Source organism: Leucopleurus acutus (assembly GCF_964270905.1).
Source record: "Leucopleurus acutus genome assembly, chromosome: 19".
NCBI lineage: Eukaryota > Metazoa > Chordata > Mammalia > Artiodactyla > Delphinidae > Leucopleurus > Leucopleurus acutus.
The window spans coordinates 40,197,358-40,211,169 of NC_139161.1; the positions used below are offsets into that span (position 1 = coordinate 40,197,358).

The following is a 13,812-nucleotide window of genomic DNA, read 5'->3' on the forward strand; positions in this document are numbered from 1 at the left end:
CCTTGTCTGATAGTTCCATTATTTGGCTTAAACTTTGGTCTATTTATAGAGTATGTTTTTTTTCTTCTTGGTCTTCAGCCATAAAGTCCTATATTTTTGGCATGCCAGGTAATTTTCAATTAAATGCTAGACACTGTATGAAAAAAAGTATAGAAGATCTAGATGATACTGTCTTCCTCTCAAGAGGATACACACTCTCCTTTGCAAGGCAGATAGAATAGCAGTTAATTATCTTAATCCAGTCAGCGACTTAGCTACTCAAGGAAAGTTTTGACAGTTTTGTTTATCTCTGATTTTTTTGGGCAGATCTCTAATTTGTCTAAAGCAAAGTTGGTTACCTCAGCTTTATAATGCCTTCAGACAGATGTTTTATGTATTATAACTGCCTTTTCTAGCTGTTCTCAATGGAACAGTTGGTTTGCCATATGCTACTCCTTTATTACTGCATACCTCTTTTGTGCACTATAGCAGTATTTCAGAAAATAATTAAATTTTTGTAGTGATAACCAATACACTCATTTGATTACATTTTAATGGAAAAAAGCTGTAATTTTTATCTGAGCTCAAAATATTTTTTTAACGTCTCTATTGGAGTATAATTAATTTACGATGGTGTGTTAGTTTCTGCCAAAATATTTTTATTGTGTCCAACTGCTCACGGGCCATCTTGATATATCATAGGTACCTAAGAAGTATCCAGCTGAACTCTATGCTTTTCTTCCTCTCTTCCAGGTTTAAGGAGACCAAAGAGGTGTAAAAATTAATTTCAGGGCAGAAGACCTGAATAGACATTTTTCCAAAGACGACATAGAGATGGCTAATAGGCACATGAAAAGATTCTCAACATCACTAATCATTATAGAAATGTAAATAAAAACCACAATGAGATATCACCTTACACCTGTCATAATAGCTGTCATCAAGAAATCTACTACAAATAACAAATGCTGACAAGGAGAAAAGGGAACCCTCATGCATTGTTGGTGGGGATGTAAATTGGTGAAGCCATTGTGTAAAACAGTATGGCAGTTTCTCAAAAAACTAAAAATAGAGCTACTGTATGACCCAGCAATTCCACTCTTGGGTATATATCCAAAGAAAACAAAAACACTAATTCAAAAAGATACATGCATCCCAGTGTTCATAGCAGCATTATTTACAACAGCCAAGATGTGAAACAACCTAAGTGTCCATCAGTAGATGAATGGATAAAGAATATGTGGTATATGTATACATAATGGAATACTACTCAGCCATAAAAAAGAATGAAATTCTGCCATTTACACCAACATGGATGGACCTAGAGGGTGTTATGATTAGTGAAATAAGTTAGAGAAAGACAGATACTCTGTTATCATTTATATGTAGAATCTAAGAAATAAAACAAACGAATGTATATCACAAAACAAAAACAGATACAGTAAGTCCCCTACATACAGATGAGTTCCGTTCCGAGAGCACGTTCGTAAGTCCAATTTGTTTGTAAGTCCAGCAAAGTTAGCCTAGGTACCCAACAAACACAATCAGCTATATAATACTGTACTGTAATAGGTTTATAATACTTTTCACACAAATAATACAGAATAAAACAAACACAAAAGATAAAGAAAAAAAACTTAACCTTACAATACAGTACCTTGAAAAGTACAGTAGTACAGTATAACAGCTGGCATACAGGGGCTGTCATCAAGTGAACAGGCAAGAAGAGCTACTGACTGGAGGAGGGAGAGGAGGTGGGAGATCGTAGAGCTGAAGGTTCGTCAGCAACAGGAGACGGAGGGCAAGCTGCAATTTCACTCATGCCTGACACTGATGGAACGTATGTTGGCATCTTTGAAAGTTCACAACTTGAAGGTTCATATGCAGGGCACTTACTGTATAGAGAACAAACTAGTGGTTACTAGTGGGGAGAGGGAGGGTGGAGGGGCAAGATAGGGGTATGGGATTAAGATGTCCAAACTACTATGTATGAAATAAATAAGCAACAAGGATATATTGTACAGCACAGAGAAATATAGGCATTATTTTGTAATATATTTAAATGGAGTATAATCTATAAAAATTAAATTTCTATATTGAACACATGAAACTAATAAAATATTGTAAATAAACTATACTTCAATTTTAAAAGAATTAAAAAAAATAATCTGCTTTCATTATTTCATTAGGAAAACATACATTTGTGTCTTACATTTTTTTTCCTCTGAGGCATTTTATTTGCACATATGCATTACATCCCTAGAAAAAGAATCAAAGGATTTTCCCTCCTGTGTGTTTTCGTCTTGCTTCTTATGGTCCGTCATGCCAGCTGAGGTTGTCAGTACAATGAAACCAAACTGACAGGACAGGAGCAGCTTATACTGCCATTTTTCTAGATCTTTGAGTCGCACATCAAATCTGGGGCTGATCACACCACACTTATTTAGCCTGCCTGTGAGGTTCACAGCAATCTTCCCATCCCTGTGATCATCGGTGATTTCAGATTCGCCAAAGTAACCACGCTTCATTGTCACAGTTAGAAACCTGACGATGACTTTGGAGCACAGCCTAATAAGAACCTGGCACCTGCCTCTCTTTTCGGCATTGTTGATACTGTTGAGAGCATCAGCCAGGACATTTATGTGCACCATTATGGCAGCATGGAAAGATGGCGAAAGGAGCTGTGTCTTACATTTGTAATAGCAAGTAAACATCTACCAGGCAATAGCTCAGAAAAGCTTCATGAAAAAGTTAAGTTTGAAAAGATGCAACATATCATGGTTGATGAAGCTAAGAATTTCCACACTGACAACAGAGACTACTATGAGGAAAACAATCACTAAAAGGACAAAGAATTGCCCAGGAATATTTTTTTGGTTTTCTTGGACTACTTTCTGTAAATTTGCACCACTTGGATTACAGGGGCCTCCCCACTTCTTAACCTAGCATTCAGGAAGAGAATACACCAGAGTGGTTTGCAATGAGATCCAAAAGCCAAGTACCTGCAAAGAGCAGTGCAGGACGTCAGAGAAAATTCTCCACCTAACATCCCTCCTGACTTTCTGGGGGTTTCCTGGACTCAGGGTGTGGATGGCACTTTAGAGATTAGAGCGAATTATATTTGGAACATGAGGAGACCCATGTGGCAGAGCTATGCCAGTTCTTTTTTAAAAAGGATCACTCCCTGCAAGGGGTTTGTGTTTTAATAAGCACAGCAGATGAAGCTCCTTAAAGAAATGAGGAAGCAAAGGGTGTAGTCCAGAGCAACAAGGCAGCTGAGGGGCTGGATGAGCACATCAGGTTGGACAGTGTCGTCTGGTTTTCGAACTTGGGAAGGAAGGTCACGTTTGAGATCACTCCAAGCATGGCTGAGACAACTATTGTACAGAATCTTATGCTCTCTCCAGCATGTGTTTCCAGTATGGAAACACAGCTGTATATTCTGAAGGATAACTGATTGGAAGGCTCCCTGACTAAGAAGAAAGTCTGCCTGTGTGTGAAACTAGCTGTTCTAGGTGCTGGGAATCCCGTGGCAGATGTGAACTGGAATCTGTGAACAAAGGAGTACAAAGAATGGCAAAGCACGAAAAGTGATAATATGGTTGTAAAATGGGCTGTCCTTTTTTAAAACCCTCGCTTTACTCTCCTCCCTCCTGCTAATTTTCAGTCATTGTCCCTATGGGTTAAATCAACCAGAATTTAGCTGGCAAGGGAGCCTATTAATGTCATCCAGTCAGCCTCCCAGGGTCCAGAACAGGATGGAGAATGGATCCCAGAGGGACAAATGGAAGATGTTCACAACACATCTTGTTATTGGGGCTTGTTAGAGGCTTTCTTCAGAACTCTGTCTTCTACAGAACCTTCCATTCCCATTGGGTCTGCTGGGTCGTCATGTTAAAATGGCTGGGCATTCTCACTTTGGACCTGCTACAGAGTACTGTCCTCTGGCAGCCTTACTGGTTGCCAGAAAGTAGATTAGAGCTGCATGTCTGAAATTCAGAGAAACCAACCAAACATGGAGCTTCCCTCTTTGTAGTGGGCAGTGAACAGTGCTGTAATTCACTTCTTGGTTTTTACCCAAAGAGGTTCAAAACTTATGTCCACAGAAAGACCTACACACAGATGTTTATATGGAAGCTTTATTCATAACTGCCAAATCTTGGAAGCAACCAAGATGTCCTTCCACACCAGTGCCCTTCCCTTAGTGGAAGAGATTTGGTGCGATTGTAGAGTTAATCAGCATTTAACTCAACAACCCTACCGGTCAGGCCCTTGGCATGGTGCTCAGCCATATCTGCCCTGAAAATTATATGGGATGAGTGACCGCTCCAAGGCTTTTTTGTTTTCCGTGGATCTCCTCAGTGGGATAGTTTTGCTCTCAATCTCAATTTTTCATTGTCTATCCTTCCTAGAGCTATCAGAAAAAGGCAATTTACTCTACAGTCTTTGTAATTACTGTTGTTGCCATAGAAACTAAAAGCCATAGTCACCCCAATGCCTTGCCCTCCAACTTTACTTCATCCTATGCCACTCCTGATGATGATGCCACCGTGTGCGTGTGTGTGTGTGTGTGTGTGTGTGTGTGTGTGTAAACTATTAACAGGTAGCCTGAAAGGATACCCACCGAAGTCATGATGGTTTTTGCTGCTGGAGAGAAGGGAGAGAAATTGGGTGGGGAAGAGAAGAAAGAGGAGTTCAGATTTTGCTAAGGTATGTTATTTCTTTTATTTAAACAAAAGCTTAAAGCAAATATGAAAAAATCTTAACACATAAATCCTAGATGGCAGTCATTGTGTATATATATATATATATATATATATATATATATATATATATATATATGTTTTTACTTTCTGTGATTTTCAAATTTTACTCCTCCCCATTCCTCATGCATCATTATTCATTTTGATCATGAGGGACTTATCCCAGGATACAGGATGATAGAAAACTAAGAAAGTAATTCATAAAACTGTTACATCAACACGTAAAGACATACATACATGACAAAATCATATCAGTAAATGCCCCCAATTATTACATTACACAAAATGCAAAAGTCATAAAAAGCAAAAGCTGTCTTTTTCACATCTGTGTTCCCCTGACACTCATTTGCCCTTCCCTGGAGCCAAATGCTACTGCAATTTTTTTAAGGATACTTCCAAAGATATTTAATGCATTTGCAAGCACATCCTTATATCAATTCTACAAGCAAAAGATAGACTTTTTTCTGCATGTTGCTTTGTTCGCCATACAATATACCTTAAAGATGGTCCCACATCCTATACTACAAAGCTACAGTAATCAAGACAGTATGGTACTGGCACAAAAACAGAAATATAGATCAATGGAACAGGATACAAAGCCCAGAGATAAACCCATGCACATATGGTCACCTTATCTTTGATAAAGGAGGCAAGAATATACAGTGGAGAAAAGACAGCCTCTTCAATAAGTGATGCTGGGAAAACTGGACAGGTACATGTCAAAGTATGAAATTAGAACACTCCCTAACACCATACACAAAAATAAACTCAAAATGGATTAAAGACCTAAATGTAAGGCCAGTCACTATCAAACTCTTAGAGGAAAACATAGGCAGAACACTCTATGACATAAATCACAGCAAGATCCTTTTTGACTTACCTCCTAGAGAAATGGAAATAAAAACAAAAATAAACAAATGGGACCTAATGAAACTTAAAAGCTTTTGCACAGCAAAGGAAATCATAAGACAAAAAGACAACCCTCAGAATGGGAGAAAATATTTGCAAATGAAGCAACTGACAAAGGATTAATCTCCAAAATTTACAAGCAGCTCATGCAGCTCAATAACAAAAAAACAAACAAGCCAATCCAAAAAGAGGCAGAAGATCTAAACAGACATTTCTCCAAAGAAGATATACAGATTGCCAACAAACACATGAAAGAATGATCGACATCATTAATCATTAGAGAAATGCAAATCAAAACTACAATGAGGTATCATCTCACACCGGTCAGAATGGCTATTATCAAAAAATCTACAAACAATAAATGCTGGAGAGGATGTGGAGAAAAGGGAACCATCCTGCACTGTTGGTGGAAATGTAAATTGATACAGCCACTATGGAGAACAGTATGGAGGTTCCTTAAAAAACTAAAAATAGAGCTACCATATGACCCAGCAATCCCACTACTGGGCATATACCCTGAGAAAACTATAATTCAAAAAGACACATGCACACCAATGTTCATTGCATCTCTATTTACAATAGCCAGGACACGGAAGCAACCTAAGTGTCCATCAACAGATGAATGGATAAAGAAGATGTGGCACATATATACAATAGAATATTACTCAGCCATAAAAAAAACCGAAATTGAGTTATTTGTAGTGAGGTGGATGGGCCTAGAGTCTGTCATACAGAGTGAAGTAAGTCAGAAAGAGAAGAACAAATACCATATGCTAACACATATATATGGAATCTAAGAAAAAAAAAAGGTCATGAAGAACCTAAGGGCAAGACAGGAATAAAGACACAGACCTACTAGAGCATGGACTTGAGGATATGGGGAGGGGGAAGGGTAAGCTGTGACAAAGTGAGAGAGTGGCATGGACATATATACACTACTAAACGTAAAATAGATAGCTAGTGGGAAGCAGCCGCATAGCACAGGGAGATCAGCTCCGTGCTTTGTGACCACCTAGATGGGTGGGAGGGAGGGAGACGCAAGAGTGAAGAGATATGGGAACATATGTATATGTACAACTGATTCACTTTGTTATAAAGCAGAAACTAACACACCATTGTAAAGCAATTATACTCCAATAAAGATGTTAAAAATTAAATAAATAAAGATGGTCCCACATCAATATGCATAGAGAGCTCTATTCTTTTATGGCTTCATAGTATTACAATATGTTGATATGTCATTAAGTTATTCAACCCTTTTGGGTGGATATTTACTATTTTGTAGTCTTCTGCTATTAGATATAAAGTGAAATTCAGTTACCTGCACAGAAGTCATTTCAAACATGTTTAACCATATATGTAGAATAAATTCCTAAAAGAGGAATTGCTAGGTAAAGGGATATGTGCATTTAAAATTTCGATAGCTACTGCCAGATTGTTGTTGATAGAAATTGTACTACTTTATGACAATATACAAAAGTGCTTTTTCCCTACCAAATGGTAAAATAATTAAGTTTGAACTTAATGATTCTGTCAATCTAATAAGTGAAAAAGAGTGATATCTTGTAGTTTTTAACTGATGATTCTATATCATAACCAAAGTTTCCATAAATTTAGGAACTATGTTAAATTCCTTTTCTGTGTTCTTCTGCCTGTTCACATCTTTGGCCATTTTTCTTTGGGGATGTTATTCTTTTTTTCTCTTAGATTTGTAGAAACTTTTTTTTACAATTAGGAGTTAACTATTGTCTTTGGGACTTCCCTCGTGGCACAGTGGTTAAAAATCTGCCTGCCAATGCGGGGGACACAGGTTCGAGCCCTGGTCCGGGAAGATCCCACATGCCGCGGAGCAACTAAGCCTGTGCGCTACAACTGCTGAGCTTGCACTCTAGAGCCTGTGAGCCACAACTGCTGAGCCCATGTGCCACAACTACTGAAGCCCATGCGCCTAGAGCCCGTGCTTCACAATGAGAAGCCACCTCAATGAGAAGCCCGCGCACCACAACGAAGAGTAGCCCCAGCTCGCCACAACTAGAGAAAGCCCACACGCAGCAACAAAGACCCAATGCAGCCAAAAATAAATAATAAATTTATATTAAAAAGGAGTTAAATATTCTCTTCGATTTTTGTTGCAAATATATTCAAAGTGTGTTGTTCAGTTCTTGATCCTTTTATAGTGTTTTTGCTATAAAGATACTTCTGTTTTTAAAAAAAATCATTATTTTCTTTCCTGGTTTCTGATTGAGGGCCATATTTAGGCCTTCTGTATGCTGGGATTATAAAAAAATAAATGTCCTACTTTTTCTCCATGTACTTCCATGATTCAATAGTTTTACATTTAAGTATTGCATCCATTTGGAATTTATTTTGGTGTCAACTGTGATGTATGGTCCAAGCTTAATTTTTTTCAGATAGGTACTCAAGTCATTCAACATCATTTATTGAATAATCCATCTTTTTTCCAAGTAATATGAATGCCACCTTTAATATATGTAATATTCCCAGACATATTTGAATTTATTTTTGGACATTCTAGTCCAACCCATTGACCTGCCACACAGCAGAACCATGTTGTTTTAATTATTGTAGCTTTACAATATGTTTTAATACTTGGCCGTACTAATTACCCTCAGCTTTTTCCTTTTTAGATTTTTCCTAGATAATCTTGCTTTTGATTTTTCAATGAAGTTTAAAAAAACTTTGATGCTTTGGAAAAAGTTGTGTCAGTATTTTTATTGGGATGACATTGAATTTATAGATTAACTTAGTGAAAATGGATACATTTATGATTTTGAGTTTTCTTATCCAAAATACTCTACTCTTGGGCTTCCCTGGTGGTGCAGTGGTTAAGAATCCACATGCCAATGCAGGGGACACATGTTCAAGCCCTAGTCTGGGAAGATCCCACATGCCACTGAGCAACTAAGCCCAGGCACCACAACTACTGAGCCTGTGCTCTAAAGCCCATGAGCCACAACAACTGAAGTTTGCTTGCCTAGAGCCTGTGTTCTGCAACAAGAGAAGCCACCGCAATGAGAAGTCTGCGCACCACAATGAAGAGTAGCCCCCACTCGCTGCAACGAGAGAAGCCTGCGCACAGCAACAAAGACCCAACACAGCCAAAAATAAATAAAATAAAATAATTTAATTTAAAACAAACAGTCTACTCTTTATCTGTACAAGTTCTCTTTTGGCTTCTTCAGTTTTTTTGGTTTTTGTTTTTTTGGCGCACTGGGTCTTCATTGCTGTGCGGGGGCTTTCTCTAGTTGTGGCAAGTGGGGGCTACTCTTTGTTGTGGTGCATGGGCTTCTCATTGCGGTGGCTTCTCTTGTTTCGGAGCACAGGCTCTAGGTGCGTGGGCTTCAGTAGTTGCAGCACGTGGGCTCAGTAGTTGCAGCACACAGGCTCTAGAGCACGCAGGCTTCAGTAGTTGCAGCGCATGGGCTCAGCAGTTGCGGTGCACAAGCTCTAGGGTGTGCAGGCTTCAGTAGTTGTGGCACACGGACTCAGTAGTTGTGGCTCACAGGCTTAGTTGCTCCACGGCATGTGGGATCTTCCTGGACCAGGGATCGAACCTGTGTCCCCTGAATTGACAGGTGGATTCTTAATCACTGCACCACCAGGGAAGTTCCTTCAGTTTTGTCTTATAGTTTTATTCATATAGGCTTGACATTTCCTGTCACAGATTTTCTTACTTTATCTTTTTTGTTGGAATTACAATAGGACTTTTTTTCCTTTCCTATACCTTCTAAGAGATGTAGTTTGCATATATGAAGGCTACTGAATTATCTGACAATTAGAAAATAATACATACAGATTAACCTTATATTTTACTGATGCATTTGTTTACCCTTCTTTCTTGAAACAGCTGCTTTCTTCTTAGGTCATTTTTCTCTCATAGAAGGACATTATTCAGTGATTCTTTAGGGGATGGGCTATGATTGATATTTTTTAATCCCTAGTCGTTGCAAGTCTGAAAATTTATTTATTTTGCCCTCAACCTTAATGATAGTTTGATCAGGGAGAGAAGTCTAAGTTCAAAGTTGCTTTTCCACAGTACTTTGATCATACAGCCCATATTCTTTTTGCATCTAATCTTGCTCATGAAATAGTTATTGTCAAATTTATTCTTCTTTTTGTAGACTATCTAAACTTTTTTGTCTTTAGGATTAAAAAAAATCTTTACTGTTCTGAATCTTTACTATAGTGTGTTACATGTTTGACTTATATATCCTGCCCACTATTCTGGAAACTCTTTTAGTGTAAGGAGGTATGATGGTGGTGATTTTGCACACACACCCTGGGGACATTTAGCAATATTTGGAGATATTTTTACTTGTCACAACTGGGGACGGAAGGATTTGCTGCTAAACATCTTATGATTCCCAGGAAAGCCCCTCACAGCAAAGAATTATCCAGCCCAAACTGCCAATAGTGCCATCACTGAGAAACCCTGAAGTATGGGATTTTAGTTCTAGGCCTTGGTCTGGCCAAGTGGGTGAAAATTGGATTTGGCCTCAGCCTCAGGGTAACAGTTTCTGGCTGGGGGGAATTCAATCTTGGCTTTGCAACAGTGGTTGTCCTGGCCCTGAGGTGGTGGCAGCCTCTGTTTTTTACTATGGTTTACCTCACTTTTTCCTACTTGTACAAATGCCTCATAGTTTTTGGTCCATGAAGAGGTGCTTTTCTTGTTTTTGAGCGTGACTATGTATATAGTAATGTTTTAAAATATCTTTTTCACTATTTCTATGAATTTTCTTTTGAGAGAGAGATTCCAACATGTGACCTTCAAGGTTTTTACACAAAGGTACAAACTCAATAGAATTAATTCCAGTAATACTGAAAGATAAAAGGAAGCAACAAATCACGCATAATCCAAGCAACCAAAAACATTCAATATTAAATTCCACAGAGCTGTTTTTTAAATACATCTGATAAAGTATAAAAACAGCTAGACAGAATTAGTTATGTTAAATGGAACTATATTACACATACTATTTTGAAATTATTTTTACATTTAATTAGCTTGAACTTAACTGAAGAAAAAGCAACTAATAAAATTGAAGACACAATTACTGAATATAATTTTTTTTAGCCCAAGAACTTTTAATTACTGAAAGAGTTATCCAATACTAAAATAACTAAATTGCAGAAGTGTTTAAAATGTTTGGAATCATTTTAAAGTTATTTTGAAATATGTATTAGCATCCAGCAACTTCTTGCCATGAAAAATGACATTAGCAGTCAAACTTCCTCACTACCCCTACCATCCCCTTACTTTTGTTAATTACTGTAATGGGTATCTGTTGTTTTGATCTAACAAACATCCTCCCACCCTACTTTAGTAACTGATATTCTTTTGGGGAACTAACCAAACTAACCACTTTACATCAAGTCTTTCGGAGATTTTCAACCAAGATGTTTTCCCTATGCTAGTTAAGAGTTGAGTACGGTATCCAAGCTAGACAAATACGAGTCTCTGACTATAATTTGACCTTTATAAACCAAGTAAAGAAAATGATTGGAGCCAATTGACACCTGTGATCTAGATCCTTGGAACCTCTCAGGTACCTATCTTCTCTAAGGCCTATATAGTCAGCATGTCTTCTGATTCTGTGAGTGGTCCTCCCTCATGATTCCAGTAAAAGTTTTTATTGTTGTTTGTTTAAATTATCCAGAGCCTGCTTTTGTTGCTTGAAACAAAATATCTATCTGATATAAAAATATTTTTACTTTGTCAAGGTTTATAACATTCTTTTCCATAATTCCTATATAGTCATAATTCCTATATATCTTAATTATATACATGTTAATGGATTTAAAGTCCAGTTACCATTATCCTTTATTTTCACATATTGCCTGCTTAGCTGGATTTCCTCGCTGAATAATTTTTCTTCAAGAATGAATCAGGGGTCTTGTATTTATAGAATTCTTTCATGTTCAAAAAAATCCATGAGCTGCCTTTGTACTAGAATAATATTTTGGCTAGGTTTATTATTTTTAAGCTAAAATTTCTTTCCCTAAGAAAGAATTTCTTGCTTCATTGTCTTCTTAGATGCTTCTGGTCAAGATGGAGTAACAGTGACCACTTTCTACTCTCCCTTCTGAAACAACTGCAAAATCAGACAAAATATATGAAACAACAGGTCTCAAGACACTGGAAATTAGGACTGTGATCCCTGAGATATGGGAAACTAATGAGGTGGAGGTCACTGCCCCAGCTTACTGCCTGCAGAAAGTTTCTAGGCTATAGTTCAGAGAGTGAAAACTCAGGTACAGTTTGGCAGTCTCCATGAGGTGAATACAGAGTTGGGACCCTAGGGAGGGCAAGAAAACTAGAGATTGTAAGGCAGAATACCAAAGAGGACAGAGTTTCATAGACAGAAAATTCTAAAATCTGCAAAGCATTCTTTTTGAGTACTCAGCTGAATACTTATCAGCTTATGCCTGTGAGGAAACACTTGAGAATGGAGAAATATTCACCCCAAAGTATTAGAGGGAACAAGCCTTAGAGCTCACATAGGGCCAGAAATAGTATCTGCTCCTACCAACCAGAGTGAAAGACATCAAAATTCACAAGGCATTAGGTAGAGTACTCAGATGAGTTTTGCCTCAGTAGGTGCAAAAAGTGAACCCTAGACTAAATGCTGCTCTGGTCCTGTGTACAAAGCTTAAAAACAAGATCCAAAAGGATCAAACTATTTCCAATTAACTTAACCATGTCTCAGAACAAAGCTCATGAGTACTTATAAGAATACAAAAACATTCAGCACCCAAAGTGGTAAAACTCACAATGTCTAGCATCCAACAAAAAATTACCATGTGGGACTTCCCTGGCAGTCCAGTGGTTAAGACTCCACACTTCCACTGCAGGGGGCATGGATTCCATCCCTGGTCAGGGAACTAAGATCCTTCAGGCCACGTGGCATGTGCATGGCCAAAAAAATGTTTTTAATAAATAAATTAATTTTTTTTAATTTTTAAAAATTAAAAAGTTTTAATTTTTTTAATTTAAAAAATTAAAACGATTTTTAAATTTTTTTAATTAAAAGTTAAAAAAATTTTAATTACCATGTCTGCAAAGGAGCTGGAAAATACCAACTATTAAGAGGAAAATAACCACTTGAAATTTTTTAAATAACTTTTAAAAATTTATTTATTTTTGGCTGCGTTGGGTATTCTTTGCTGTGCCCAGGCTTTCTCTAGTTGCGGTGAGCAGGGGGCTACTCTTCGTTGTGGTCAGCGGGCTTCTCATTGCGGTGGCTTCTCTTGTTATGGAGCATGGGCTCTAGGTGCCAGAGCTTCAGTAGCTCTGGCTCGCCGGCGGGCTCTAGAGCGCAGGCTCTGTAGCTGTGGCGCTCAGGCTTAGTTGCTCTGCAGCATGTGGGATGTTCCTAGACCAGTGCTCGAACCTGTGTCCCCTGCATTGGCAGGCGGATTCTTAACCACTGTGCCACCAGGGAAGCCCAACCATTTGAAATTGACTCAGAATTAACATAGATATATAATTAAGAGACTACAACATTAAAATATACGTTTTAACTGTATTCCATATGTTCAAGAAACTAGAAGAAAAATTAAACATGTTAAATAGAAACACGGAAAATATTAAAAGAGAATCCAAATCAAGCTTCTAGAGAAAGACTAGAAGATGAAACTATCTGAGGTGAAAAATATAGTGAATGTGATTAACGACACATTAGACAATGCATGCAGAAGAAAACATTAGTAACTTGAAGACGTAGCAACAGAAACAGCACAGAAAACATATTTTAAGCACAGAACATCAGTGAGGTGTAGAACAAAGTCAAGTGGCCTTATATACACATAACTGGAGTACCTGAGGAGAGTAAGGGGTATAGAAAATACATTGGAAGTCAGTGGGGGAAGCGCTCAAGCAGCTGGGCCCGGGGTTCCCGCTCCCTCTCCCGCACCAGCTCCAGCCCCAGCTCCCGCCCGCCGACGCGGACTTTGACCCCGACGTCGACCCGGACTTTGAGCCAGACGTCGACCCCGACGCCGACCCCAACCTCACGTTAACGCCGACCTCGACGTTGACCCCCGCCCCCCGGAAGCTCCTTCTCCTCACCGCATTCACAGAGCGAGAACCCCGGGCTGCAGGAGGAGAGCTTGCACGGTGAGCTGGGGGAAAAATGGGGGC

At 38.4% G+C, this 13,812-nt stretch overlaps 1 pseudogene across 1 annotated transcript; it reads right to left on the reverse strand.

Moving 5' to 3' along the window:
• Nucleotides 1-2,250: 2,250 nt before the first annotated feature.
• On the reverse strand, nucleotides 2,251-2,645 carry LOC309975508 (small ribosomal subunit protein uS8-like; annotated as a pseudogene). The gene has a single exon. The product of its transcript is annotated as a small ribosomal subunit protein uS8-like (transcript).
• Between the last annotated feature and the right edge of the window lie 11,167 nt (nucleotides 2,646-13,812).